This window comes from Panthera pardus, unplaced genomic scaffold, assembly GCF_024362965.1.
Source record: "Panthera pardus isolate Hobbes unplaced genomic scaffold, ASM2436296v1 HiC_scaffold_21, whole genome shotgun sequence".
Taxonomy (NCBI): domain Eukaryota; kingdom Metazoa; phylum Chordata; class Mammalia; order Carnivora; family Felidae; genus Panthera; species Panthera pardus.
Genome location: NW_026526777.1, coordinates 47,541,080 through 47,568,733, shown reverse-complemented (window position 1 = coordinate 47,568,733; position 27,654 = coordinate 47,541,080). Strand labels below are relative to the sequence as shown.

Below are 27,654 nucleotides of genomic sequence, written 5' to 3'. Positions count from 1 at the left end.
ATTATACTCGGATATAGGCAAGTGTCCTATATAATCAATTTGTATAATTTGGGAGGGTCTGTCAGCTTTGACTTTATCTGGATCCTTCATAACCTACAAGCTTTATACTTTGCAATCCTCACATTTAATTTGAATTTGGAGTTTTTTTGGTGGGTATATACATGTGTCTTTCTCTAGCCATGTTCTACAGCTGTGTGTGCAGCATGACCTGGTTGGCGGTCTGCCCATGCAATGATCCTATCAACTGGTAATGTTCAGTTATATGTTGCACTGCCCTTCTTGTATGTGTGTGGTTATGCTTTGAGTTGGTTTCTTCCTTAGCAATGAATCCTTCTCCTTTTAGATTTTTGGAATCTTTGCCTCTTTAGCTGTCCAAGTGAGTTTGTCTGCTTGGTTATTAAATTTGGGTACTTCAGCATTGTCCTTGTGATGTGCAGAGACATGTGTGGAAAATATGGAGATGTCAGCCAGTCCTATGTTCTGCCATATGTCCTTACCCCATATGTTCTTATTTCCCATTTTCCTGTCATTTCCCCAACATGTTCCTGACCAAAGAGCTGTTCCATTAGCTACTGCCCATGAGTCTGAGGAAAGATATACCTCATTCTGATTTTCATTATCAGATTATTCAATCATCTATTTTATGACTATTGAATATATTGTGTTGATTCTCCTGAGCCTGATTGTGTCAGGTTAGACCATCATTAGTCCTGAAGGCCACAGGCTGCCCACATAATTCAGATGGTGTCATGAAGGTGATCCATTTATAAATCATGCATTGTTGAGTTCCATAGACCAGGGTGCTCTCCATTGCCCAATTGCTTGATCTTGGATAGGCTCACCCCTTGAAAATTATGGCACCATTATTGGCTTTGCTGAAATTTCCTCAGTTCACACCAAGGGTTGACCCTTCATCCATAAATTTCCTGCTCAGAAATATACCATTTCCACATTAACAGTTGATGGTCAGGAGTATTTTACCCTCTTTGTCAGGGGTCCGCTTTATCCATTCCAGAATAGGCTGTTGAAATTTAAGTTAACTAGTGTGTTATCTATTAGTGGCTACGTAGTTTTTAAAAAATTTGGGGGCACCTGGGTGGCTCAGTTTGTTAAGCATCTGACTTTGGCTCAGGTCATGATCTCACAGTTCGTGAGTTCAAGCTCTGTGTCACGCTCTGTGCTGACAGCTTGGAGCCTGGAGTCTGCTGTGGATTCTGTGTCTCCCTCTCTGTCTGCCCCTCCCCACTTACACTCTATCTCTCTCTCTCTCCGAAGTGAATAAACATTACAAAAATTAAACATTTTTAACAGTTATTCATTTTTGAGATACAGAGAGAGACAGAATGTGAGTGGGGAGGGGCAGAGAGAGAGAGAGACACACAATTCAAAGCAGGCTCCAGGCTCTGAGATGTCAGCACAAAACCTGATGTGGGGCTCAAACCCATGGACCACGAAATCATGACCTAAGCTGAAGTCAGACAGCTAACCGACTGCGTAGTGGCTCTGTATTTTGTGGCCTTAGAGAGTGAGCATTTCAGTTGGTTGGTATATGTTCTTGGACCATGGAAACCTCTTACTCCAAAATGAAGTTTGGTAAGATTTTAGGTCCTGCATTGTTTCAGTCCACAGTGACTATTCTGTAAACTCTTATGAGTATAGGCACTCTATATTTAGAGTCCTCATTAATTTGTGCCAGTATGTTAAGAAGTTTTGACAGCATTTTTCAAATAAGGCTGCCTCTTGAGCCTGTCCATCTAAATTCCCTACTCTCGTTATTTCATAAATGTGTCTTAATCTAATCCCTATAGGCAGTACGTGCTGTTTCCTGTATTCAAATAGTTCTGTCAGGTTCTGAGCTGCTTCTTTTGTGGTAGGAGTTGGTTTGCAATCTGTCTTATTTATGATTGGATTTGGTATTTTTCTCCCTGTAGAGGACCAACTTAAGCCTAGAAATTTTATAGTAGTGTGGGGTGCTTGGCCATTACTTGGGTCAATTGTCCATCCTCTGAGTGTAAGGAGTTTATTTAACTCTATTGTGACACTAGTCTATTCTTGCAAGTTATCACCATAAATATGTCCTCAATATAGGAAATGCTAATCTGTATATATGTGGTGTTTTTCATGAAAGGCCAGGATGTCTTGTGTTAGATGGTTGGGGACCATTACTGGGCTATTGTGGTACCCTAGTGAACTAATATTTTCTGCCTTCCTATGTGAATGCAGTCATGAATTGGCTCTCCTCATCAGTTGGAATAGCAAAGAACATGTTAGATAAGTCTATCATTAAGTAATCAGTTCCAGATCCAGTGTTGATAATATTTATGTTAGCACCTATATTCAGGAGTGTTCCCTCAATCTGGGGAGAGGGTTGGTTTAAATTCCTAAAATTTTCTGTAAATCTATATGATCCACCTGGCTTTTTAACAGGCCAGATTGGATTAGTATATGGTGAAATAGTAGGTGCAATAGTTTATTTAGGAGTTACTGGATGTTTTCCTTGATTTTTTTTTTTTTTGTATGTCCTATTACCTCCATTCCAAGAACATTTTCTTAATTGGGATCTATAAGGTATTTAGCCTTAATGGGTGGCCTGTCATCAATTCTTAAGAATCTATGTACCCGTGTCCTGGGGGTTAATTTTCCTCTTAATCCTTCAACTAGTCCCTTTTTATTGTTAAAGAGTTTTCTAAATTTGTAGGATATCCTTGTGTCATTGTTACTTGAGATGCAGTATCTAACAACATGCTAGTATATACAGAACATTTATTTACAAAAAGGGTTTTTATTGTTACGGTCAATGTAACATACATTGGCTCTTGGCTTGGGCCAAAAGACAGAGACTGCTGAGTCTCTCTGGGAGACTCATGGGGTTTGCTCTTCTTTGGCTATCAGTGGTTTGCTTATTAATGGAATTAGGTTTTCTATGGGAGTTAGTGTGTATAATAAATGAGTTAGCAAGCCTATATTTGGGTTTATTTTCTATAAGTTAATTTTACTCTAAAAGGTTTGTTTCCATTTCTTTGCCACTGTATATAGTTTTGAGGTTTCTAATGGTTTCTATTTTTATAGTTGTATTAAATGGTGGTAGTCTAAATGGTTTAGGTTGCCAAAAGTGCCTTGTAGATTTAGGTCTATGTTTTCTATTCTGATTTGGTCTATTTATGTTAGGTGTTGGCCTTTTTGTCTATATACACGAGTGTTAAAGCCATAACCTGTATCTTGACTCAGTTCCTCAGCTGATCTTATCAAGCCAATTAGTTCTCTTGTGTCTCTGGCACCTGCAAATACTGTAAATGATGCCGTTCTATTGTGTGGGGACACAGATTTTAGACTGACCTTTAAAATTTTTCTGTTTCCACATATAGCAGTGAGGATGTCTGTCCTCTATCTTAAATCATATTTAATAGTCCTAATTTCATTGTTGTGTTAGTAGTTTTCCCTGCTGTTTTCCATGAAAAATGTTTTAAGGGATAATATATTAGGTATAGGCCATCTTAATTTCCAGATTTCTGCTACCCAAGATCTTTTAAAAATAGTATTTTGTCCAAATGCTCTAAGGTGTCGATTCAGTTTAGCATCAGTGGTGACAGCTCCAAGTTGTACATCTCTGCTCCTGTAAGGACCATGTTTTTTCTTCAGGTCAAAAATCTAATAGCCAGTGGGTTTCTGTGTCCATTTAAATTTGTTGGAATTCTAACTTTTGTCATTTCTTCTCTGGTATAAGCTTGCTCTTCAGTGCATCTGATTGGTTCCATTTTCTCATTTGTTGTAGTTTTGTCTGCCTTTATGGGCCTGGCTTCTAGTTATTTAAAGTTACTGGGGTCAAAAGGGTTAAAATAATCCTCATCCTCAGGTAGATTGGTGCCTTTAGGATTAGGAGGTGCCTTTTTCCTTAGGAGGAAAAGGATCTGGGTTTCTTTCTACTCTGGAGATCACTTTTTGTGCAGGCACGTTTTCTTTCTGCCTATTGGCATCTATGTTACTTAATGTTCCTAAAAAGGGTACTGGGATGTCTTCCTGAGTTGCTCTTTTTAATATAGAATATAACTCCCTGGGTTGGGTGATCAGGCCAATACCTGGAATTTCCTTAATTTTAAGTTTTGTCTGGACTGTCTTCAATAGTTCTCCAGGGATCCTCAGAAATTAATATATAAACAATTCGACCCCTAAACCACCTCTTAGGTGATTTTGGTAAAGCTAGTGAGTGAGGCATATTAATTATTGGCCTCCTGTTGCTCACACCTGTGTTTTAAATAGGTTTTATTGTAGAAACCTGCTGTTGGGGTGCAAACAGGGTATGTGTGGGCAATGTAGGTCAGGGTAGCCAGGCACCGACTGTAGAAAGTTTCGGCAGAAGCCTGGTCACAGGAGCAGGCTTTTGGGGGTACAAGTCATCTGCCTAACTTCAAGCCCTAATGTGTGTGTAGTCCATCTGGGGAAGAGCTGGAGGAAACTAGACTGCCTTGCCAGGGTCCTGACAGGCAGACTGGCAGGTGTAGCCTCTAATAAGGGATACCTGGGAGCTTTCATTCCTGAACTCCAGAATTCATCAGGAAGCCAGTCCAAATAGAGACTGAATGTCACCAGTTTAAAGGCGATGCCTCCTCTGCCCAGGAGGGGATATAGGTGGTTGGGGACCAGATGGTTCTCCATAGGCCTGGGGGGCCTGGGATTCCCAAGGCTGGCTGACAGATACATACTATGCACACATGGTCTGTGCAGGCCATGATAGCTGGGGAGCTGGAAGAGTATAAGTGTCAGGAGTACATATTCCTCCTAAAGGCAGATCTGGAGGAATCTGAACTGCCTCGCCAGGGCACCGCCAGGCAGGCTGGTCAGGGTACCTTTCATTAAGAGATACTTGGGAGCATTGATTATTGGTTTTTGGGAGGAAATTTTTTTCTTTACCCTTCAATAGTCTTCTAACTGATCTAAGAAAGATTAATAGGAGAAAAAAACCTCTGAAGTTTTATGTGTATACAGAGGCCTGATGATGAAATTAAGACCCAAAACATGACCACGTCATGCTTATGTTTTATTCAAAGAAACATAAATCTGTAATTGACAGGACAAACAAAATTTATATTCTGGAGCTTAGTGAAGAATTCTAAACAGGATTTGGGCTGAAGAAGTAAAGTATTTTGATTACACAGCCTCTTGGTTCTGAATTCCCTAGCTCTGATGGTTAGGATGTCTCTTTTATCTGGTATGGGGAGAGTGCCTCTCACATGGGAGATATATTTCCTGCTGTTTGGAGATAAAGGAGTGCCAGAGTGTTCTTCATACAGTAGCCAGTTTTTAGTAACTTTAAATCAAAATAATCAGTATGTCAAAGGGGCACATTTGTGGGGGGATGGTGGGCAGCTGGCCTTTAGCTATGGTTTCCTCCTCTGAAACTTCCCTGGAAGTTTTGCAAACTAAAATCTAAGGTTTTGCATACTAAAATTGGTAGACTGTTCCTCTCGTTGAACCCGTCTCTTTGTCCTGACAATAGGTCAGTTCAGTTAAACTCATTTCAGGAGGCAGTGTGCAGATGTTTTCTCAAAGTTAGGCCTGTGGTTCAAGTAATCAGTAATATGTAATCTGATTAAATAAGAGTCATTTCAATGGAAACAAAATAAAACACTGGCTAAAGACTGGAACACATTATAAGTCAATTTCTAAATTATGAGGGTAGCCAGTTGAGATGATTTCCAGATGTCAGGATCAAAGTATTTTTATAGGGAGTGAAGGCAGGCAATGGCATGCTGGTAGATTTTTTTTTTTTTTTTTTTTTTTTTTTTTGGTGTTTGAATGTCTGGTGATTTTTGTTAGTGGCCACAAAATGGCTGCCAGCACCAAGAGTATTCATACATGAAGCTGTTGTGGTTATTTCTCTAAAGTTTATATAAAGTCATTCATATTCAGTTTGGAAGGCTTCAAGAAAAAGGGAAGTTTTAGTTTTCAATGATTTCAAGTCAAAAGGATAGGAGAAAATTGGAAAAATTAATTTGAAGAGTTGTATCCAGACTTTAGAAGAAACTAGAGTAATTCAGGATCAAGTCTAGCTTACAGGTAGAAATCAAAACCTTAATAATAGTGAGCAGAATTAGAATCTGATATCCAAAAGTATGTATTATAGTTTCAATTGAAATGTAATTTTTCTCTCTATAATTACTCTCATTTCTACCAATAATAGGAAGACTAATTTGTTTGCAAATTAACTCCAGTTTCAATAAATCTAGCTTGCTTATTTATACAAGTGCAACAAGAATAGCAATCGATCATATATGCACTTTAAAAATCTGCTTGGCTGGGACTTTTCATAAGGAATCCCAGACTGACGTTCTAAAAGCCTCTTGAGATGAAGAGGCCAAGTCAACTACTTGCCATCATCCTCCACCTGCAGTACTTGATGTTTGGGTTAATTCCTGTCTTCTTGAGTTCTCTCAAAATATCCTGAGTTTCCCTCACCTGCTAGGAAGTGACCTTCATTCATCTGGTAAAGCCGCTGGGATCCCTGTAAGCAAGGTATGAGGCCAATATTTCCAAGGAGTTTTATTGGCTTCAGAAAGTCAACCTGACTTAAAGCTGTCTGGTCATATCTCAGTCTACGCATGTCTCTCTCAAATAGGACATTCAAGTCAAAGCCTTGATAACATAACCAATCTTACCAATTGTGTCCTGTCACAGAGACTAGATTCTTATTGAACACATGCAAATAAATATATTGCCCTGAAAATATAAAAATACGCCCTGGGAATTTCTGATTCTAGAGGGATCAGGTAGGGAGAAAAAGATAAATGTTTCAATCCTGCTTACAAAGGTATAATTACCAAATTAGTATAAGTAATAATTACTTAAGAGGAGAGGTTTTCGTATATTTGGAAAAGACGAAAGATCCAGTAATATTTCAAGCAAAACATCATAAAAAAGTAAAATTATCCTCCTCAGTTTGTTCAGTACTGTGTAACTGATTTTGATTTTTTGTTAGCAGTTGTGTGAAGCCGTCAGTTTCTTCATTAGAGTTCTATAAATCCTTACATAATTCAATGGTATGCTCTTAAAGTTATTAGAGACCTGTATTCTATAGTACCTCTCAGAATCTTTCCTTTGAATCTCTTTCAAAATGAAGCACTTTTGTAAAAATAATTCTTTATCAAAATAAAAGAAGAATTCTCTAAATTACAAAGAGTCTCAACAAATGGCAATGGTCAAAGATCTGATTTAAGTTCATTATAATGCAATAAATAAGGAAATTTGGTTATTTCTGCGATATACAGCATTTCAAGATAGTAACTAGAATTATAAGTGATAACATGGATAATATCAGATTTCCAGGAGTTTCATTCAATTTATAGAATACTTATTTTAGTAACCCATATTTACACAAATACAATTTAAGAAGGTTTAGTAACTCTTATTTGACATTGCTTCCCATGTGATTTCACATACCTAATTTATTTAATCTCTCTTTTATGAGAAGAGTAAGTATTTTGAATCGTTCCAGGGACTTGCTGAAAAATTTCAAAGATAGCTTGTGGTCAAAAGACTTCATCTAAAATTTTTCTTAATGTTTATTTTTGAGAGCGAGCAAATGAGAGCAAGAGTGTGAGCAGGGGAGGGGCAGGGAGACAGAGGGAGACAAAGGATCCGAAGCAGGCTCCAGGCTCTGAGCTGTCCTCACGGAGCCTGACGCAGGGCTTGAACCCACAGACCAGGAGATCATGACCTGAGCCAAATTTGGACACTTAACCGACCGAGCCACCCAGAAGACTTCACTGTTGAACTTAGTTTTGAGAAGTTTGTCAAAAAATATCAAAACATGTGGAAATTGGATAGGAAATTTGATAGGTCACAGATCACTATGACCCGAAGACTTCACAAGTAAATACAGAAAGTTAAATTGTTATAAAAATTCTTAGCTCTTTTAATATTAAATAGACTCAGATTTTTAAAAGTAACCAAACATTTGATAAAGATAAAGCATAGAACATTTGCTTTCTAGGTAGATGACACTGTTAAAGAAAAATCTCTGCTTACAATTTCTTACTGTAATCAGACCAGTAATCTAAGAACACTTTGGTCTTTTAACAGCAACACAACAACAAAACCCACAAATTTTAGTTTTGTACCAGCTTACTTCCTAAATTGACACATAGTGTTACATTCGTTTCAGGTGTACAAGAGTGATTTGACAACTCTCTATGTCGTGCTATGCTCCCCACACGTGTGGCCACCATCTGTCATCATACAGTGCTATTACAATGCCACTGACTGTCTTCCTATGCTGTGCCTTTTATCCCCATGACTTATTTATTCCATAACTGGAAGCCTGGGTCTTCCACTCCCCTTTCCTCTTTTTGCCCATTCCCCACCGCCCTTTCTGGCAACCATCATTTTGTATGCTGCATTTATGCTTCCGTTTCTGCTTTTTGTTCACTTAGTCATGTGTTTTCTTTCTACATTCCACATATAAGTGAAATCATACGGTATTTGTATTTCTCTGACTTATTTCACTTAGTAGGACATCTTCTGGGTCCATCCATGTTGTCACAAATAGCAAGATTTCATTCTTTTTTTATGGCTGAGTAATAATATACTACATGTTCTTTATTCATGCATCTACCAACAGACACTTGGGTTTCTTCCGTACCTTGACTAGTGTAAAAAAATGCTGCATTAAACATAGGAGTGCATATATCTTTTCCAATTAGTGTTTTTATTTTCTTTGGGTAAATACTGGATCATATGGTCTTTTTATCTTTAATATTTTAAGGAATCTCCATATGGTTCCCACAGTGGCTGCACCAATTTTGTTCCCACCAACAGTGCATGAGAGTTCCTTTTTCTCCACATCCTAACATTTCTTTTTGATTCTACCATTCTGATAGGTATAAGGTGATATCTCATTGTGGTTTTGATTTGCATTTTACTGATGATTAGACACGTTTAGCATTTTTCATGTATCTGTTGGCCATTTGTATGTCTTTTTTGGCAAAAATGTCTATTCAGGTCCTCTGCCCATTTTTAAATCAGATTTTTTTTTAGTGTTGAGTTGTATGAATTCTTTATATATTTTTGATATTAACCCTTTATTGGATATATAACGTGCAAATGTCTTCTCCTATTTAGTATATTGCCTTTTCATTTGTTGATGGTTTCTTTCACTGTGAAAAAGCTTTTCATTTTTGTGTAGTCCCAATAATTTGTTGTTTTTCTTTTCTTCTTCTTTTTTTTTTTTTTTGTTTTGCTTTTGTTTCCCTTACCTGAGAAGACATATCTACAAAAATGTTGCCAAGACTGATGTCAAACAGATTAGTGCCTGTGTTCATTTCTAGGATTTTATGGTTTCAGGTCTCACAGTTAGGTCTTTAATTCACTTTCAGTTTATTTTTAGGTATGGTGTAAGAAAGCAGTACAGTTTAATTATTTTGCATGTTGCTGTCCTGTTTTCCCAGCACCATTTATTGAAGAGACTGTCTTTTCCCCATTTTATATTCTTATCTCCTTTGTCATAAATTGACCATATAAATGTGGGTTTATTTCTTGGCTCTCTGTTCTGTTTCATTGATATATGTGTCTATTTTTGTGCCAGTAACATACTGTTTTGACTACTACAGCTTTGTAGGAGGTCTTGACATCTGGGATTGTGATATCCATTTTTTTCTTCTTTTTCAATATTATTTTGGCTATTCAAGGTTTGTTGTGGCTTCATACAAATTTTAGGATTATTCTAGTTCTGTGAAAAAATGTTTGTATTTAATGATCCTTTTAATGTATTGTTGAATGTGGTTTGTTAATATTTTGTTGAGTATTTTTGTGTCTGTTCATCAGGGATATTGGTCTGTAGTTTTCTTTTTTTTGTAGTGTCTTTGTCTGGTTTTGGTATCAGGGTAATGCTGGTCTTATAGAATGAATTTGGAAGATTTTCTTTCCTTTTATGTGTTTTTGAATACTTTGAGAAGAATAGTTATTAAATCTTCTTTAAGTGTTTGGTAGAATTCACTTGAAGCTACCTGGTAATGGACTTTGGTGATAGTTTTTCAATTACTGATTCAATTTCATTACTAGTAATCTGAATAGATTTTTTGTTTCTTTCTGATTCAATTTTAGTAGATTGTATGTTTCCAGGAATATTCAGTTCTTCTATGTTGTCCAATTTGTTGGCATGTAATTTTTATAGCAATCTCTTATAATCCTTTGTATTTCTGTGGTGGTGGTTATTACTACTTCATTTCTGATTTTATTTTTTTCACCTTTTTTTTTGATGAGTCTGGCTAAAGGTTTATCAATTCTATCTTTTCAAAGAATCAGCTGTTTTCATTGATCTTTTAAAAATTGTTTTTCTAGTCTATTTCATTTATTTTGCTCTGATCTGTATTATCTCCTTCCTTCTACTAACCTTAGGATTTGTTTGTTCTTTTTCTAGTTCCTTTAGGTATAAGGTTACATGGTTTATTTGGGATTTTTCTTGTTTCTTGAGGTGGGACTGTATCCTTTTATAAGTATACTTTGCTCTTAAAATTGCTTTTGCAGTGTTCCAAAGATTTTGAACTGTTGTTTTCATTTTCATTTATTTCCATGTATTTATTTCCTCTTTTAATGTTTTCATTGACCCCTTGGTCATTTAGTAGCATATTGTTTCCACATATTTGTGTTTTTTCCTTGTGATTGATTTCAAGTTTCATACTCTTGTGGTCAGAAAAGATGTGTGATATAATTTCAATCTTCTTAAATGTATTGAGATTTGTTTTGTGGTCTAATATGTGATCTCTCCTGGAGGATGTTCCACGTGCACTGGAAAAGAAGGTGTATTCTACTGCTTTAGGATAAAATATTTTGTCTATCTCTTAAAGTCAATCTGGTCTAATGTGTCACTCAAAGACACTGTTTCTCATTGATTTCTGCCTGGACAGTATATCCATTGATGTAATTGGGATGAAACGTCCCCTAGTATTTTGTATTACTACCAATTTCTCCCTTTATGTCTCTTAATATTTACTCTATTTAGGTACTCCAATGTTGAGTGCATATTTACAATTATTATGTTTTCTTGTTGGATTGATCACTTATTATGTAATGTCCTTCTTTGTCTCTTGTTTCAGTCTTTGTTTTAAAGTGTATTTTGTCTGGTATAAGTATTGCTACCTTGGTTTTTTGCTTTTTTTTCCCTTTCATTTGCATGAAATATCTTTTTCCATCCTTTTACTTTCACTGTGTAGGTGTCTTAGGTCTGATGGAGTCTCTTGTAGGCATCAGATAGGTGAGACTTGATTGTTACTCCCCCTTCTATCACCCTATGTCTTTTGATTTGAGCATTTAGACTATTAACATTTAAAGTCATTATTGATAGATATGTACTTATTGCCATCGTGTTGTTTTCTGGCTTCTTTTGTGTGTGTGTGTGTGTGTGTGTGTGTGTGTGTGTGGGTGTAGATCTGTATTCCTTTCTTTTATTGCTCTTTCCTTGTGATTAATTTCTGTAGTGTCCTGTTTGGTTTTCTTTCTCATTTTTTTGTGTCTCTATTAGAAGTTTGGAGTTTGTGGTTACTGTGAGATTTATATATAACATTCTAACTTTATAGCAGTCTATATTAAATTGATGGTCACTTAAGTTTGAACACATTCTAAAAGAACATTTTTACTACCCTTCCATGTTTTATGTGTCTGTTGTCATATTTTACATAATTTTATTCATAATTTTCTTCTAATTATGGCCTTTTCTTTTTTCCTTAAAGAACTCCTTTAACTTTTGCTTGTCTGGGAAACTCTACCTCTCCTTCACTTCTGAATGGTAACTTTGCTGGGTGTTCTTGGTTGTAGATTTGTTTCTTCCAGCTCTTTGAATATATCATGCCACCCCCTTCTGGCCTGCAAAGTTTCTTCTGAAAACAATCAGCTGGACAGCCTTATAGGGTTTCCCTTGAACATAACTTTTTGCTTCTCACTGCTTTTAAAATTCTCTATCTTTAACCCTTGACCTTTTTTTTTTAATTGGGCAAAGAACTTTATTAACCTTGTTTCAAACTTTATTTCCAGGCTTCTTCAGCTTAATTAGCTGCAAAGAATGAATTGTGTGTAAGTCAAAACCGAACAGAGCTGCAATGTCCAAGGGGCTTGGGTTTAAAAATATTAGCTATCTATATTAATTTTATCAGAGCCATAAACAAAATTTTAAAAAGCAGTCACAATACAAAATAGCAGCTCCCAGTCACTCCAAGTTTTATCTTCTTCAGAAGTTGACTCAATTCAGTTTGCTTCATTCTTGGAAGATTCATCAAAATTCTCCATAAGATCTGGAACTTCATCATCATCCTCCTCTCCTGTAGCAAGTGGCCCTTTTCTAGCTACACGTTGTTTGCACAGCACTTCAGCCAGTCTTCTTAGACTAGTCAGACTGTCCACGCCAAGTTGGTTTAAGATACCGGGTAGCATTTCTGTCAGCTGCTCTGTCTCAGCGTGGCCTGTAATTGTGAAAGTGCCAGGGTTGCCTGAACTTCGGGTTGTTAACGTAGATCACTGCTCCTTGGTTTGTGAACACATTCAATTCTTCAATACCAGAGATATTGTTTACCCCTAACTTCTTTAAGGAAAACTGAAGTTTTTTTTTTTTTGTTTTTTTTTGTTTTTTTTTTTTTGTATCATCTGCTGTAGCCATTCTATGAACCACCTTCTTCTTTCAGTGAGCAGCTCCCTTTCCACCAATGCACACTTTGCTTGCAGTTTGGCGACTTTCTCCTGGTTCATGATAGTTTCTTTCATCTTGCTGGAGTGGAAATAGGACCTGGGGTTGGCACTCAGGGGTCTTGGGTGGACCAGTTGGCATCAGGTACACACAGGGACACAAGATGGCCTAACTTTTGACATTTTAATTATTATGTATGTTGGTGTGGAGGCTCTTGAATTCATCTTGTTTAGAACTCTGTTCTTCCTGACTCTGGATGTGTTTTCTTCCTCAAATTTGGGAAGTTTTCAGCTATTATTTCTTCAAATACATTTTCTGCCTCTTTTTCTCTCTTCTCTGTCTGGGACCCCTATAATGTAAATGTTTGTTTACTTGATGTTGTCCAAGAGATCCTTTATCCTCATTAAAAAAAATTTTTTTTTTCCTTTTTACTGTTCAGCTTAGGAGTTTTCATTACTCTGATTTCAGATCACTGGTCCATTATTCTGCATCTGCTAATGTACTATTGATTCCCTCTAGAGTACTTTTATTTCCGTTATCGTGGTCTTCAACTCTGATTAGTTCCTTTATGTTTTCCATCTTTTTGTTGAAGCTCTTACTCAGTTCTTCCATTCTTTTCTCCAGTCCAGTGAGCATCTTTATAATCATTACTTTAAATGTCTTCTCCGGCATGTTGCTTATCTCCATTTCATTTAGTTTTATTTCTGAGGCTTTGTCTTGCTCTTTCATTTGGAGCACATTCTTCTATCCCTTCATTTTGCTGGACTTTCTGTGTTTGCTTCTTTGAATTAGATGGAACAGCTACTTCTCTTAAACTTGAGAAAGTGGTCTTGTGTATGGTCAACCCCTATGTAGATTATGTGTGCCTGGTGACTTTGGCTGGTTGGCTGGAACTGTGGCTGGTATGGGGGTCCTGGGGTATACCATCCTGGGCCTGTCTTGGTGGGATGGTCACAGCTGATGTGGGCATGAGATTGGTGGTCCTAGGGTTCTCTGTGCAGAGGGTGCCCTGGAAGGATGGATAAAGTTGAAATGGGTGCAAGCTGGGGTGTCCTGGGGTGCTCAGCAAAAGGGGGGCCCTGGTGGGGCAGCGGAAGCAGAGGCAGGCCTAAGCTGGGAGGTCCCAGAGTGCTCTGCACCAGAGGTGCCCTACAAGTCATCTGGAGCCAAAGTGGTATGGTTCTGGAGTGTTCTGGCATGCTTTACCTGTCACCTTGGTGACATGGCTGGAGCTGTAGTAAACACTGCCCAGGGCTAGGCTGGTGTGCACTGCACTGGGGACACTTTACTGAGACGACTGGGACAGGTGTGGGCTAGGGGCTCCAGGCCCAAGAGGTGGTAGGCCAGCTGAGACACCTGGACGCTGCTTCCATCCTTTCTACCAAGGTGGAGAAGGAACATAAACGGTGGTACTCGCCAGCCCCTCTGACCCAGAGTTTCAACCACTCTCTTTCCATCTGGCAGAGTTCTAGGGCTGGATCTTCTATATTCTAGCTGCTCTTGAAACCACAGCTTTCTGTCAGTACCCAGGGGCCCAGGGTTCACTGAGGACATAGAAGGACAGCTATGGCTCTGGACGCTGCTTCCATCTGTGTTATCAGGGTGGCTGGGGAATGTAAACCAAGGTGCTCAGCAGCCTGTTGGACCCACAGAGTTCCAGAACACCCCTCACCACAGGGCAGGTTTCTAGGGCTAGTTCCTTTATATTCTAGTTGATCTTTGGAACTGTAGGTTTTTTTTTTGTTTGTTTGTTTGTTTTTGTTTTTTCTGTGCCCCAGGCAAACAGATCTGTTCATAATCCCTTGGGTACTATTCCTCCTTGCTGCAGTCTATAGCATCAAAGTGAGAGTTCCTTTTTTCCAGTGTCTCCATCTTTCCTGCCCTTCTCTCAGTCTTTGATTGTGCAGGAGCTTCTCAGCCCTCAGTTCTTCAGAGGGAATTACTCTAGAAATAGGTGTATATTTGGTGTGTCTGCGGAGGAGGTGAGTTCAGGATCTTACATCACAATCTTAAACCAGAGCCTGTAAATTCACTAAAAAAATTTTTTTAATGTTTATTTTTTAGAGAGTGAGCAAGCACAAGTAGGGGAAGAGCAGGGAGAGAGAAAAGGAGAGACACAGAATGTGAAGCAGGCTCCAGGCTCCGAGCTGTCAGCACAAAGCCAACACAGGGCTCAAACCCATGAACCTTGAGATCATGACCTGAACCAAAGTTGGACGCTTAACTGACTGAGACACCCAGGTGCCCCTAAATAAATTCATTTTAATCTTAATCTACAATTCTTTTAAAGATTCCCTTTTCACAAACCTTTTATAACTTTCCTCTTTTATATTCAGATTTTTGTCCTAAGTTTTTCCTTTTTAAATAACCAGCCTCATGTTAGGATGAGATTACTTTCTTTCTCCAACCAAAAATGCATTTCCATTCCTCATACCTTCTTCTACCAAAAGCACACATTTTACTAGAGATGTTTCCCTTATTTTTTTATATATACTCATGTGTATTAGACTTAACTCTTAGAACTGTAATTTCTAGTAAAATCTAGGTAGTGTGAATCTGTTACGCCAGCATTTTTTAGATTGGCAAATTTATGAATACATTTCTAGAAACATGTGCTTCTTTATAATACAATCTTTCAATGAAGCACAAAAATATTTAGTAACCGATCCAAATATATCTTTAGTTTCTCTGTATTAAGGAAGCCAAAACTAAGTAAACCTATATTCAGTAATTAATATTTAATTTTATCTTATTTGGAAATGATCTAGATATTCAATGAATTTAACTTAACTCATCCTGTAACAAAATTTTAAAGTTTCAGGTTATCAAAAACATTGGGCAACCATTGAAAAGTTTACCTAAAAGCTTTTTAACTTTACAGGTATTCAATTTACTTATTTTTAACAGTTATGTTTAGATCATCCACAAAAACTTCATGAGATTTCAGACAAAATTAACCATTCTCCCAAGCTATTTTGTTGTTGAAAAATTTTGCAGCCTATATAATATGAAATTATTTAACTTTTAGTAACTGAGCAGAGTAGACGTTTTCACTTACAGGTCTATTTTAATTAACTCAAAAACCTTAAATTATTTGTAATGCCAAATATTTACCAGGTCATATGAACCTGAAATTTATTTGGATTAAGTTTGTATCTTATTTTGGAGAGTTTATGAATACTAAATTTATACAAATGCTTGTTAAATAGAGATGTTTTACAAATTTTGGCAGTAACATCCAGGAACAAAAAAATATCCTACCTCTAAATGACATACACACATACGCATATAGACAAATACATCTCAGAGCTTTGTTTTAAAACAATATAAAACTTACCAGTTTTTGAATCATAGGGGGAATATTAATTTACTCAGATGATTCAACTAATTTGCTATTTTTGGAGAGGTCTTTTAGGACTGGTATTTGTCCCTGGAAGTAATCTTCTAGAAGCTGTGATCTATAGTTTGGGCAAGAGTACTAATTGCACTTTCTATTTTTAACAAGGCCTCTTTCCTTCCATTTTTTTCTTTTTCATTTTCAAGAGATTGTGGGCTGTGTTTACACTTCAAAGACACAATGAAATCTATAACTTTAAGGGACAGAGAAGAAATCTAAGTTTGTAAGTGCTTTAAGGACAGTTCAATTTTGTTCCCATGTCCTGATCTTTTATAATATCTACAAGCATTTTGAGAGGAATAGGTCACTTTGGGGATTGGTAAAATAGGTGGGTTTTGACCTTTTTTCTAGATTTGCAGTTCTGGTTTTGTAGGGATTTGCAAGGCAAGAACTGTAATTACAACCTGAATATCAAGGGACTAACCCACCTTTCTAACTTCTTTCTGTCAGGGAGATTGAAAAGATTTATGCCTTTGTAAAGTCTGTGTACAGCATTTTGAATACACAGTTCTGCCTTGGCTTTGAATATTGGCCTTTAGCTGATGATTTGTAGGAGGGCCTAGGAGAAATTTTCGTCATCTGTTTTCTCTGTGATGGGGTGCTGTGAATCGTCATGAATCTAATTTTTCTCTAAATTTGGTAGGATCTTCTAAAAGATTTGCTGTCCAGGGGACACGAATTTCTTTTTAGTGGGGAGTTTAGGATATATGTGCAAAGGACAATGCATGAGAATGCCTGAAGCCAGGAGAGCCTGATTGCAGAGCCCTAAAAAGTAGAAGGAATTACAAGGACCACCTTCTGCTAAATTTACTTTCTGGTTTTCAGGATTTACATGAGTAACCTGTATAATTTGGCCTAAAGATTAGGCCAGAGTGCTCTCTGTAAATCCTTGAGGAAGAAGCAGTTGGAGGCCAGAGATTTTGAGAAGGAAACTTTACATTGAATGTAGATATTAAAATGAAAAATCAGAAATTAGACTTATTAAAGGAGTCCATAAGACCAGCCATTCTATAAAGCTTTTTTTCTTTCTTTAAAGGATCCATCATCTGGCCATTGATGAATAGGATCTTCTTAATCTTAATGATGACCCAGACCAATAAACTTTTTTTTAATGGAAAGACCCTGAGGCAACTTTCCAGTCTGAGATTATGGACACAGAGGTGCCCTTGGCCCTCATTATTGAAAAGTTTTTGCCCGAAAATAGTATAACAAAGGCCTTCATTGTACCGGAAGTAAGAATGGTGTAATCAAGATAGTTTCTCTGGTCTCCTGTGAAAATATGACACCTCTCCAGTCACAGACATGCTAGTCCATGACACTGAACAGGCACTACTGGAATGGTACATTCCAGCACTAACATAACAAGCAACAAAGGCTGAGATGAAAAATGTGTTTTAGGGGCTGGGACCCCTTACGAGAAACTCCCCTGAGAGCTGGAATGGCCAGAAAAAGAATGTTGCTTATAACTGCGTACCTTTAAACAGCCTATTTGGCCACCAAGGTGCACTCAGATAGTGCATCCTCTGGATGATGGAGACCAGAGGGAATATTCTCACCAGTCACAAAGCCAAGCTCTCAAGTATATCAAGACAGACAAAAGGAAAAGCCTTGTGGATTTTTTTTTTTTTTCATAGAGGACCCACAGCAAAGTTTGTCTAAACAGATGCTGGTTCAGACAGCAGGACCTATACCTGTAAGGACCTATACCTGCATTCTTTCCCTATAGTAATTCTTTTTTATGAAGCAAAAAAGCGATTCCATCTCTAGGAGGAGTTGAATTATTCAAACCAAGAGTCGTCCATCAAATTTACAAGAATTGCTAAGTCCAAGGAACTGGTTACACAAATATTTTCTTCTGCTAATCTAAATTTAGAGAAAAAGGCCTCTCCCCACTCTTGCTCTGTCAGACACTGAAGGCAGAGAACCAGAAAGCTATTGTGGTAAAGATTCTTACCTTCTGCCAGCTGTTGATCAGTGTGTTGGCATCTCTCAGCTGCAGCAGCCTCAAAGCAAACAGTATCCAGTCTGGGAAATTTATCCCGCCCCTACGCCAACTGATGGGGTAGACAATTTTTTCTCTACCTTTAGTTGACATGAGAAGATTCACATGAGAAAAAAAGAAAAAAAAAGTCAAATTATGTGTGCATAGAGGCCCTAAGAAATCAATGACGAAGGCATGTAGGTTTTACATGTTTTAGACAAAGAAATATAAATCTGTGAGGAATGGACAGGACAAACAAAACTTATGTTCAAGAGCTTCAATTAGTAAAGAATTCTAAACAAGATTTGGGCTGAGGTAATAAATTAGTAAAAGTGACACAGTTTGTTTATAGAGGGTTTTTCAGCCCTGAATTACCTTTTTTCTGATGAGAAGAATATCTCTCCTCCTTCTGGTGCAGGGAGGGTACCTTTCACACAGGAGATGTATTCATTGCTTTCAGGCGACAAAGGAAGGTCACTGGCCATTTTTAAAGTAACTTTAATTCAAAATAATATCTCACTGTGGAAATTTTTGGGTGGCCTTCTCTGGGCCCCTCCACTGGTAAACCTGGGACCTCATCAGGCAGCCAGACCGAATGGAGACTTGCCAGTTTAATGCTGCTGTCTCAGAAAAATTTTCAGGAGGAGGGTTCCCTCTGCCCTGGAGGCCATGTAGGTAGTTTGGGACAACCGGTACTACACATTCCTGAAGGTTCTAGGCTGCTCAAGGATGGAACTGCACAAGCACAGGCCAGGGAAGCCAGGGACCTGTTAAAAGGCAAGTGTCAGGAGGCTGGGTCACAGGAATGGGCTGTAGGGGGTACCAGGCATCTGCCTAATTGCAAACACTAACCTACATGAATGTGCGTATTCCCCCCTGAAGACAGAGCTGTAGGAAACTGAACTGCCTTGCCAAGGTGTAGACGGGCTGACTGATGGCGTATCCTCCAACAAGAGACATCTGGGAGTCTTGATTACTGGATTTGTTCTGGAAAGTCAGTCTTGTTTCTTCCAGCGATGCCTTTAAGGGGGAATACGCACATTTGTGTAGGTTAGGGCTTAGAATTAGGCAGATGCCATGGATCCTCAAAAGCCCACTCTTGAGATCTGAACTCTCCCAACATTATCCAGTTCCAGGTCCCTGGGTCCCCTGACCTGCATAGCTGGTGTTTGCTTAGTATGCAGCCCATTAGCCCACTGAGGGTAGCTGTGGCCCTCCAGGCCTGTGGAACTCAGGCCAGTTCCCAACCACCTACATAACCTCCAGGGCAAAGGGATCCCACCCTCAAAAATCTTCTGTGGCAACACCTTTAAACTGGTGACAGTCAGTACATATTTGACTGGCTGCTTGATGGGATCCTGGGCCTCTCCAACAATCAAGGCTCCCAGGTGTCTCTTACTGAAGGGTACCTCATCTAGTTTGCCCAGCCCCACCCTGGCAAGGCAGTCCGGTTTCTTTCAGTGATGTCATCTGGGGGAATATGCACGTTTGTGTAGGTTAGGGCTTGGAATGAAGCAGATGCCTTAGGTCTCCACGATCCTGTTCCTGTGCCACAGCCTCTCCCGTTCGTGCCCATTTCCAGGTTCCCAGCTTACCTGACCTGCGTGGCCTGGGTATTCGCAGTTTATCCCCTTCAGTTTCCTTGAGGGATTCAGTTCCTTTAGACCCATGGAGCTTGGACCTTTCCCAAATAATGGCACAGTTTCTGCTATGTTGTGGGCCCACCATGAAAATCACCTGGAAGCAGCAGCCGGTGACTGGCAACAGTCCCCATTTGGGCTTGATGTCTGAGATGTTTGGGACTTCTGCAACCTTAGACTGAAGGAACCTCTTATTAGATGATACCATGGCCAGCACTCCCAGACCTGCCCCACCAATGCAGGCCATTAATTCAAGCTCTGCCTTCAGGGAGTGAATTAGGTTAGGTTTGCATATATACTTATGTCTTTTCTTCAAGAGATTCTCTTGTGACCCAGCCTGTCAAGACCATGGCTATGTTTTAGGTCCCCGGCTACCCTAAACTGTGCAACACACTCATGTGCAGTTCATTTCCGTCAGCTGGCCTGAGACACCAGGATCCCTCCAGGTGGTTGGAGCTGGGGCCTGTCAACAGCCACCTGCATAGCCTCCAGGGAGAAATAAATCCATGCCACCACCCTTCATGAATCTGAGGTGACAAATTTAAACTGGCAACATTCAATCCCCATAAACAGGTCCCAGGTTTACCTGTAATCAAGACTCCCGGGTATCTCTTAAAGCCAACCTTTTAGCTTCCAGCTTAAACCAGGGGCTTCTGTGGGAGCCCTCATTGTTGGAAAAGCCCAGGACCCAATCAGACAACCAGTCCAAATTGCGACAGACTGTTGCCAGTTTAAATCTACCATTTAATGTTCAAGGGGTGGGCTTGCTGCACTCTGAGGCCATTAAAGGGGTTGGGGGCCACCCAGAGCTCCCTGGGCCTGAAGGCCAGGTGACAGAGTGTGGGTTGTACAGGCACAGGCCGCACAGGTCAGGGTAGCCAGACACATAAAACAGGGCAATGTTGGATGAGGCTAGGTCATAGGAGGAGGGTCATGGGGGGGTATAAGACATCAACCCTAATGCATAAAGGCCTAATTATCCAAAGTGGCACATTCTGCTTAAAGACAGAGCTGTGGATTTTTCAACTGACTTGCAGGGGAGGAGCTAAAAGCACATGACAGGGTATCCTCCATTTGGAGACACCTTGGGGTCCTGGTTCCTAGAGAAGCATGGGACCCCATCAGGCAACAAGAAAGACAATGGTAACTATGCCTCACTCATTCACCCTACAAAATTGCTCGAGATGATTTGAGTGATATTTAACTGCAAAGATCCCTGGAGACCTATAAAACTTAAACTCCAGGTGTTGACCTGATCACCCATTTCAGTGAGTTCTAGCCCATATTGAAAAGAACTGAGGAAAACATTCCAGTGCTCTTATTAGGAGCATTGAGTAACAGATGTAGAGAGGAAAGTGTTGGCATAGAAAGTAATCCCCAGAGCAGGAAGAAACTAGTCCCTTTTCTCTTAAGGACACTAATCCACACCCCAGGAAAAGGATTATTTTAACCCCTTTGACCCTCATAAATTTAACTAAAAAGCCAGGCCTGTGAAAACAGACAAAACTAAAACAAATGAGAATATGGAACCAATCAGAGACACTGAAGAGCGAGCTTAGACAAGAAATGACAAACATTAGAATGGAATTCTAACAAATTGAAATGGACACAAGCTCAGCAGCTATTAGATTTATGGTCCAAAGAAAAACAAAACATGGTCCTTATTGGAACAGAGATTGTGCAACTTGGACTCATTACCACTGATGCTAAATTGAAACAACACCTTAGAGCATTTGGAGAAAATAATACTAATTTACAAAGAAACTTAGGGAGCAGCAACCTAGAGATTAAAATGGCCTATACCTAATATACGTTCCCTAAAACATCTCTATGGAAAACAGGGAAAACTATTAATAATAAAATGATGGCTATTAACTATGATTAATGATAGGGGGCAGATACCCTCACCATTACTTATGGAAGCAACAGAACAAATTTAAAAGGTCAGTCTAAAAGCTGCACCCTGCAGGACAGAGCAGGATTATTCAGTCTTTGCAGATGCCAGAAACACAGGACTGATTGGCTTGATAGGAACAACTGAGGAACTAAGTCAAGATAAAGACTATGGCTTACACACACACACACAGACAAAACAGGCTGATACAATATATCAAATCAAAATAGACCATATAGATCTACAGTTATAAGGTCCTATTAGCCTCTGAAACCATTTAGACCACCACCCTTTAAAACAAGTTATAAAAATAGAAATCCAAATAGAAACCTCAAAAACTACATACAGTCTTAGAGAAATGGAAACAACCAAACCTTTAAGTAAATAGACTTACAGAATATAAACCCACATTTGGAGTCACTAACCTATTTACTGTAAACACTAGCTCCTTTATGAAACCTAATCCCATTAATAAGCAAGCCAGGGATTGCCAAAGAGAGCAAAACCCTATCAGCAGCCTCTGTCTCTAGGCCTAAGCCAGAGGCAATTGCCCATAAGCTACATTGGCCATTGTCAACCCTTTTGTAAATAAAAATAACTACAGTATGCCATTATGTTCTTAAAGTTTCCCAAGTAACATTGGTACAAGGATATCCTACTAATTTAGAAAACTCTTTCACAATAAAAAGGGACTATTAAAGAATTAGGAGGAAAATTAACCCCAGGGACATGGGTATCTATCTACATTCCTAGCAATGGAAGATAGATATAGGCCACCTCATTACAGCTAAATGCCGTATAGGCTGCAGTTTAGAAAACATTCTTGGATGAAATCTTGCCATTTTCGACTACGTGGATGGAACTAGAGGGTATCATGCTTAGCGAAATTAGAGAAAGACAAATATCATGATTTCACGCATATGGAGAATTTAAGATACAAACCAGATGAACATAAGGGAAAGGAAGCAAAAATAAAAACAGAGAGGGGGACGAAACATAAGAGACTCTTAAATATAGAGAACAAACTGAGGGTTGCTGAGGGATTGTGGGTGGGGGATGGGCTAAATGGGTGAGGGGCTTATGGGAGGACACTTGTTGGGATGAGCACTGGGCCCTATACATAGGGGATGAATCACTGGAATCTACTCTTGAAATCATTATACTGTTATATGTGTCTTGGATGTAAATTAAAAAATAAATTAAAAAACATTCTTGGAATGGATGATAGGACATACAAAAATCAAGGTAAACATTTAGGAACTCATAAATAAATTACTGTGCCTACTCTTTTGCCATATATTAACCCAATATGGCCCATTAAAAAGCCAGACATATCATACAGATTTATAGTAGATTATAGGAATTTAAACAAACACTCTTCCCAAATCGAGGGAGCACTCTCATATATAGATGCTATCATAAATATCACCACTGGATCTGGAACTGATTACCTGGTGATAGATTTATCTGACATGTTCTTTGCTATTCTAATTGGTGAGGAAAGCCAACCCATGACTGCAGTCACATGGGAAGGCAGACAATACCAGTTTACTAGGGTATCACAGGATACCTTAACAGCTCAGTAAGAGCCCACAACCATCTAACACAAGACATTCAGGCCTTTGATGAAAACACAACACCTACAAACCAGCATTATGCATATTAATGACATCCTTATATGTGATAATTTGAAAGAACAGAAAGGGTAAAAAATAGAGTTAATTTAATTCCATCCATATGAATCCAAGTAATGACCAAGGATCCCAAGCTACAGTAAAATTTCTAGGCATGAGTAGGTCTCCTGAAGGCAGAAAAATATCAGACCCAGTCATAAAGAACATAGATTGCATACCAGCCAATTGAAAAGCTCAGCTGGGTACTCCATGAGGCCCTACAAAATACAGAGCCACTGACAAAAAATAAATGAATTATACTTCACACAACAGCCTATTCTGGAATGGGTAAAGCAGACTCTGGACAGAGGGAAACTATTCCTGACCATAAACTCTTATCATGGAAATGGCATATTTCTAGGCAGGACAAATGGATGGAGGACCAACCCTCTGCATAAGCTAAGCTAATCTCAGCAAAGCCAGTAATGGTGCCAGATGTTCAAAGGGTGAGCCCATCTGAGCTCAGGTGATTGGGCAATCAGGAGCACTCTTGCCTATGGCTCAACAATACACGGTCTATAGATGGATCACCTCCATGACACCATCTGAATTATGCTGTCTGTTCATGGCCTTGAGGACTAATGATGGTCTTCTAACCCCAACAGAATCAGGTTCAGAAGAATCAGCACAATATGCTCAACAAATAGTCATAAAATAGGTGATTGAATTGTCTGTTAATGAGAATCAGAATGAAGTATAACTTTTCTCAGACTAAATGGGCAGTAGCTAATGGAGTAGCTCTTTGGTCAGGAACATGTTGAGGAAATCATGCAAATGAGAAATAAGAACATATGGGGTAAGGGCACATGGCAGAATATAGCACTAGCTGACATCTCCATATTCATGACATATATCAAAAGGACAATGCTGAAGGAACCAAATAACCAGGTAGACAAACTCACTAGGAAAACTAAAAAGGCAAAGATTTCTAAAATTTAACTTTAAAAACCTGAATGATTTAGGGACTTTTGGGGAGGATGGTGGAGTAGGAGGACCCCAGGCTCACCTCATCCCATGGATACAACTAGAAAACACTCACATCAGTGTAAATAACCCAGAAGATAACCCAAAGACTGACCGAATAATCTCCACAACTAAGTGTTGAGAAGAGGCCACATCAAAGAGTGTAAGAAGGGCAAAGACAAAGGAACTAAATAGACTCATTGGACTTGCTGTGGGAAGGAGGGACACTGTGGGCATGGAGAAGGGAGAGAAACAGATCCACACACTGGGAAGCCTGCATAGGGAAGATGATTCCCTATAGCATTTGGCTTTGAAAACTAGAGGGGCTGAATTTTGTGAGTTCTTACAACCAATGGAATGTAAAACCTGGAATTAAAAAAAAAAAAATAGTGGGCGAGGCTCTAGGAGAGTTGGGAGAATAAAAGGAAACCTTCCATGCCATTAAAGGGACAGTACAACAAACAGGCCACAAAGATACAACATAGAAGCAGAGTTTGAAAAATTCTTGGAGCATAAGGGAGGGAGAATTGTTTACTAATCTCAAAGTGTGTCCCAGAGATACAGAAATTTCAGGGGAAGTCCCCCAGGAACAAAGGAACTGGCAGATGCCATTTCCTCCCTCACCCCCAGTATAAACACAAAACCATTTGGGGCATCCACTACCTAACTTACTAGCACTGCCAGCCTGCCGCCCCACTCCCTTGTGCTGTGCTTTGGCAGATCTTTCCTCTCTAATATGCTCTTGGCCAGAAACCATACAGGGCAGTGCCACAGGTCTGGCAGTGTGCAAACAGCCCCAATAGTGGCCAGCACCACTCCAAAGTGACTCTTTTTCCTTTTCCCCTCCCCACCCACTCAAAGTGATTCTTGCCCTAGAAAAATGGAAATATAATCACACATACTAGCCAGACAGGCCACAGAAGTGGGCTGGAGGCCCTACCCACCAACAAAAGCTTCTCAGGGGACAACACAAGGAAAGTGCCCTGCAGTTTTGTACTACTGCATCTCTGGCAAATACCTGGTCTAACTCAACTCAAGCCCAAGGTATCCCCAGACTGACCCACAAACACCACAAGGACCAAACACTGTCTGCAACAGGCAAAAAGAACCACTGCAGATGACTGAAGGAAAAAGCAGCTCAGCCACAATAGTAGAGGGTATGTATCACACATAGGAGACAACCCTGAAGCATCAAGTTCTGGTGAATAGAGGACACTGCACAACAGGGTACTACAGAACCTCTTCTTTATAAGGTCATTGCTTTCAAGTGCAAGAGACAAACCTCTCTTTCCTAACACACAGAAAGAGACACAGAGTTAGATAAAATGAGGAGACAGAGGACTATGTCCCAAACGAAAGATCAGAACAAAATCACAGCACGGGATAATAATAAGTAATATGCCTGATAATTTACAGTAATGATCATAAAGATACTGACTGGGCTTCAGAAAAGAGTGTAGGAAAACAGTGAGACCCTTAACAATGAGATAAAAAATAACCAATTAGAGATAAAGAACACAATAAATAAAATTAAAAATACACTAGATTGAATAAATAGATGAGACAAAGCAGAAGAATGAATGAGCAACCTGGAGGATACAATAGAAAGTAATCAAGTTGAGCAAGACAGAGAAAAAAATTATGTAAAATGAGAATAGACTAGGGAACACATCATCATTATCAAGTGTAATAACATTTGCATTACAGGGATCCCAGAAGAAGTAGAGAGAAAGGGGGGCAGAAAATTTATTTGAAGAAATAATAGCTGAAAACTTCTCTAATGTAGGGAAGGAAACAGAAATCCAGATCAAGAAGTTACAGAGATCTCCCAACCAAATCAACCCAAGGAGGTCTACGCCAATATACATAGTAGTTAAGATGTCAAAAGAAGTAGTGATAGAGAATTTTAAAGGCAACAACAATAAAAAAAGCAGTTATATGCAAAGGAAACCCTATAAGGCTATCAGCTGATTTTTCAGCAGAAACTTTGCTGGGCAGAAGTGAGTAGCATGATATATTCCAAGTGCTGAAAAGAGGGGCACCTGGGTGGCTTAGTCAGTTGAGCTTCCAACTTCGGCTCAGGTCACGATCTCACAGTTCGTGGGTTCAAGCCCCACTTTGGGCTCTGTGCTGACAGCTCAGAGCCTGGAGCCTGCTTCGGATTCTTTGTCTCCCCCCCTGTCTGCCCCTCTCTGGCTTACACTCTTTGTTTTTGAGAGGGAGAGAAAGACAAACGTTAAAAAAAAAGAAACAAAGTGCTGAAAAGAAAAATAATCTGCAGCCAAGAAGACTCTACCCAGCAAGGCTATCATTCAGAATAAAAGGATAAAGAGTCTCCCAGACAAACAAAAGTTAAAGGAATTCATGACCACTAAGCCAGACCTACAAGAAATGTTAAAGGGGACTCTTAGACTGGAAAGGAAAGACCATAAGCACGAATAAGCAAAATGGGAAGCATAAACGCAGTAAAAATAAGTACATCTGTAAAAATCAGTCAAGGGAATAAAAAAAAAGGGATATACTGTATGATGCCATATTCCTAAAGCATGGGGAGGAGTAAAGAATGGGTTCAAACTTAAACAAACATCGACTTAATATAAACACAAAGGATGTTATATACAAACTGCTAACCACACATCAAAAACGCGTAATAGATATGCAAAAAATAAAGAGAAAGGAATCCAAGTATATCAGTAAAGAAAGCCAGCTAATCGTAAGATATGAGAGCAGAGAAAAAAATGGAGAAAAACTACAAAAACCACCATAAAAAAAGTAACAAAAAGGCAATAAATATAATCCTATCAGTTGTTTATTTGAATGTGAATGGACTGAACACTCTAAGCAAAATATGTATAGTGATGGAATGGATTAAAAAAACAAAACAAAAATAAGACCTATCTATATGCTGCCTACAAGAGACTCATTTCAGTCCTGAAGACACATGTAGATTAAAAGTGAGGGGATAGAGAATATTAACCAAGCAAATATATTTTAAAAGAAATGTGGGGTAGCAATACTTATATCAGATCAAATGGACTTTAAAACAGATCTCCTTGGTGGTGGAGGCCGAAAGGACAATGGAATCCCTTCCGGATCTCCCTGAGCGTCTTAAGATGACCCTGGACTTACTGTGTGGACAGAAAGAGCAGGCCCAGCTTATTATATCATTCTGATTGTCAATGGACACCATTTGAGGGCCCATCAGGCTCTTTAGGCTGCTTGAATTACACATTTTAGAAGTTACTGTGAGGTTAAGAGATGTGTGAGGAAGTACTTTGAAAATAGAAAATTCCAGAAATACAGGAGTGCTGGCAGGAAGATGGCAGCATAGGAGGACGCTGGGTTCACCGCGTCCTGCTGACCACTTAGGTTCCACCCACATTTGCCTAAATAACCCAGAAAACTGCCAGAAGACTAGCAGAACGGACTCTCCAGAGCC

General features: G+C 39.1%; 1 long non-coding RNA gene and 1 pseudogene across 2 annotated transcripts in view; both read right to left on the bottom strand.

Moving 5' to 3' along the window:
• Positions 1–27,654, bottom strand: part of LOC128778850 (uncharacterized) — a 45,297-nt gene that overhangs the window by 1,791 nt on the left and 15,852 nt on the right. Inside the window, exons 3-5 of one of the 2 annotated variants that reach the window (XR_008424651.1) lie at positions 18,019–18,146; positions 16,005–16,257; positions 14,451–14,699 (exon numbers count right to left, since the gene is read on the bottom strand). This is a non-coding gene — a long non-coding RNA (uncharacterized LOC128778850). Of the gene's footprint in view, positions 1–14,450; positions 14,700–16,004; positions 16,258–18,018; positions 18,147–27,654 lie in introns of those variants that run through there. The other variant, XR_008424652.1, reaches the window with a different exon arrangement.
• On the bottom strand, positions 9,785–13,301 carry LOC128778849 (transcription factor BTF3-like; annotated as a pseudogene).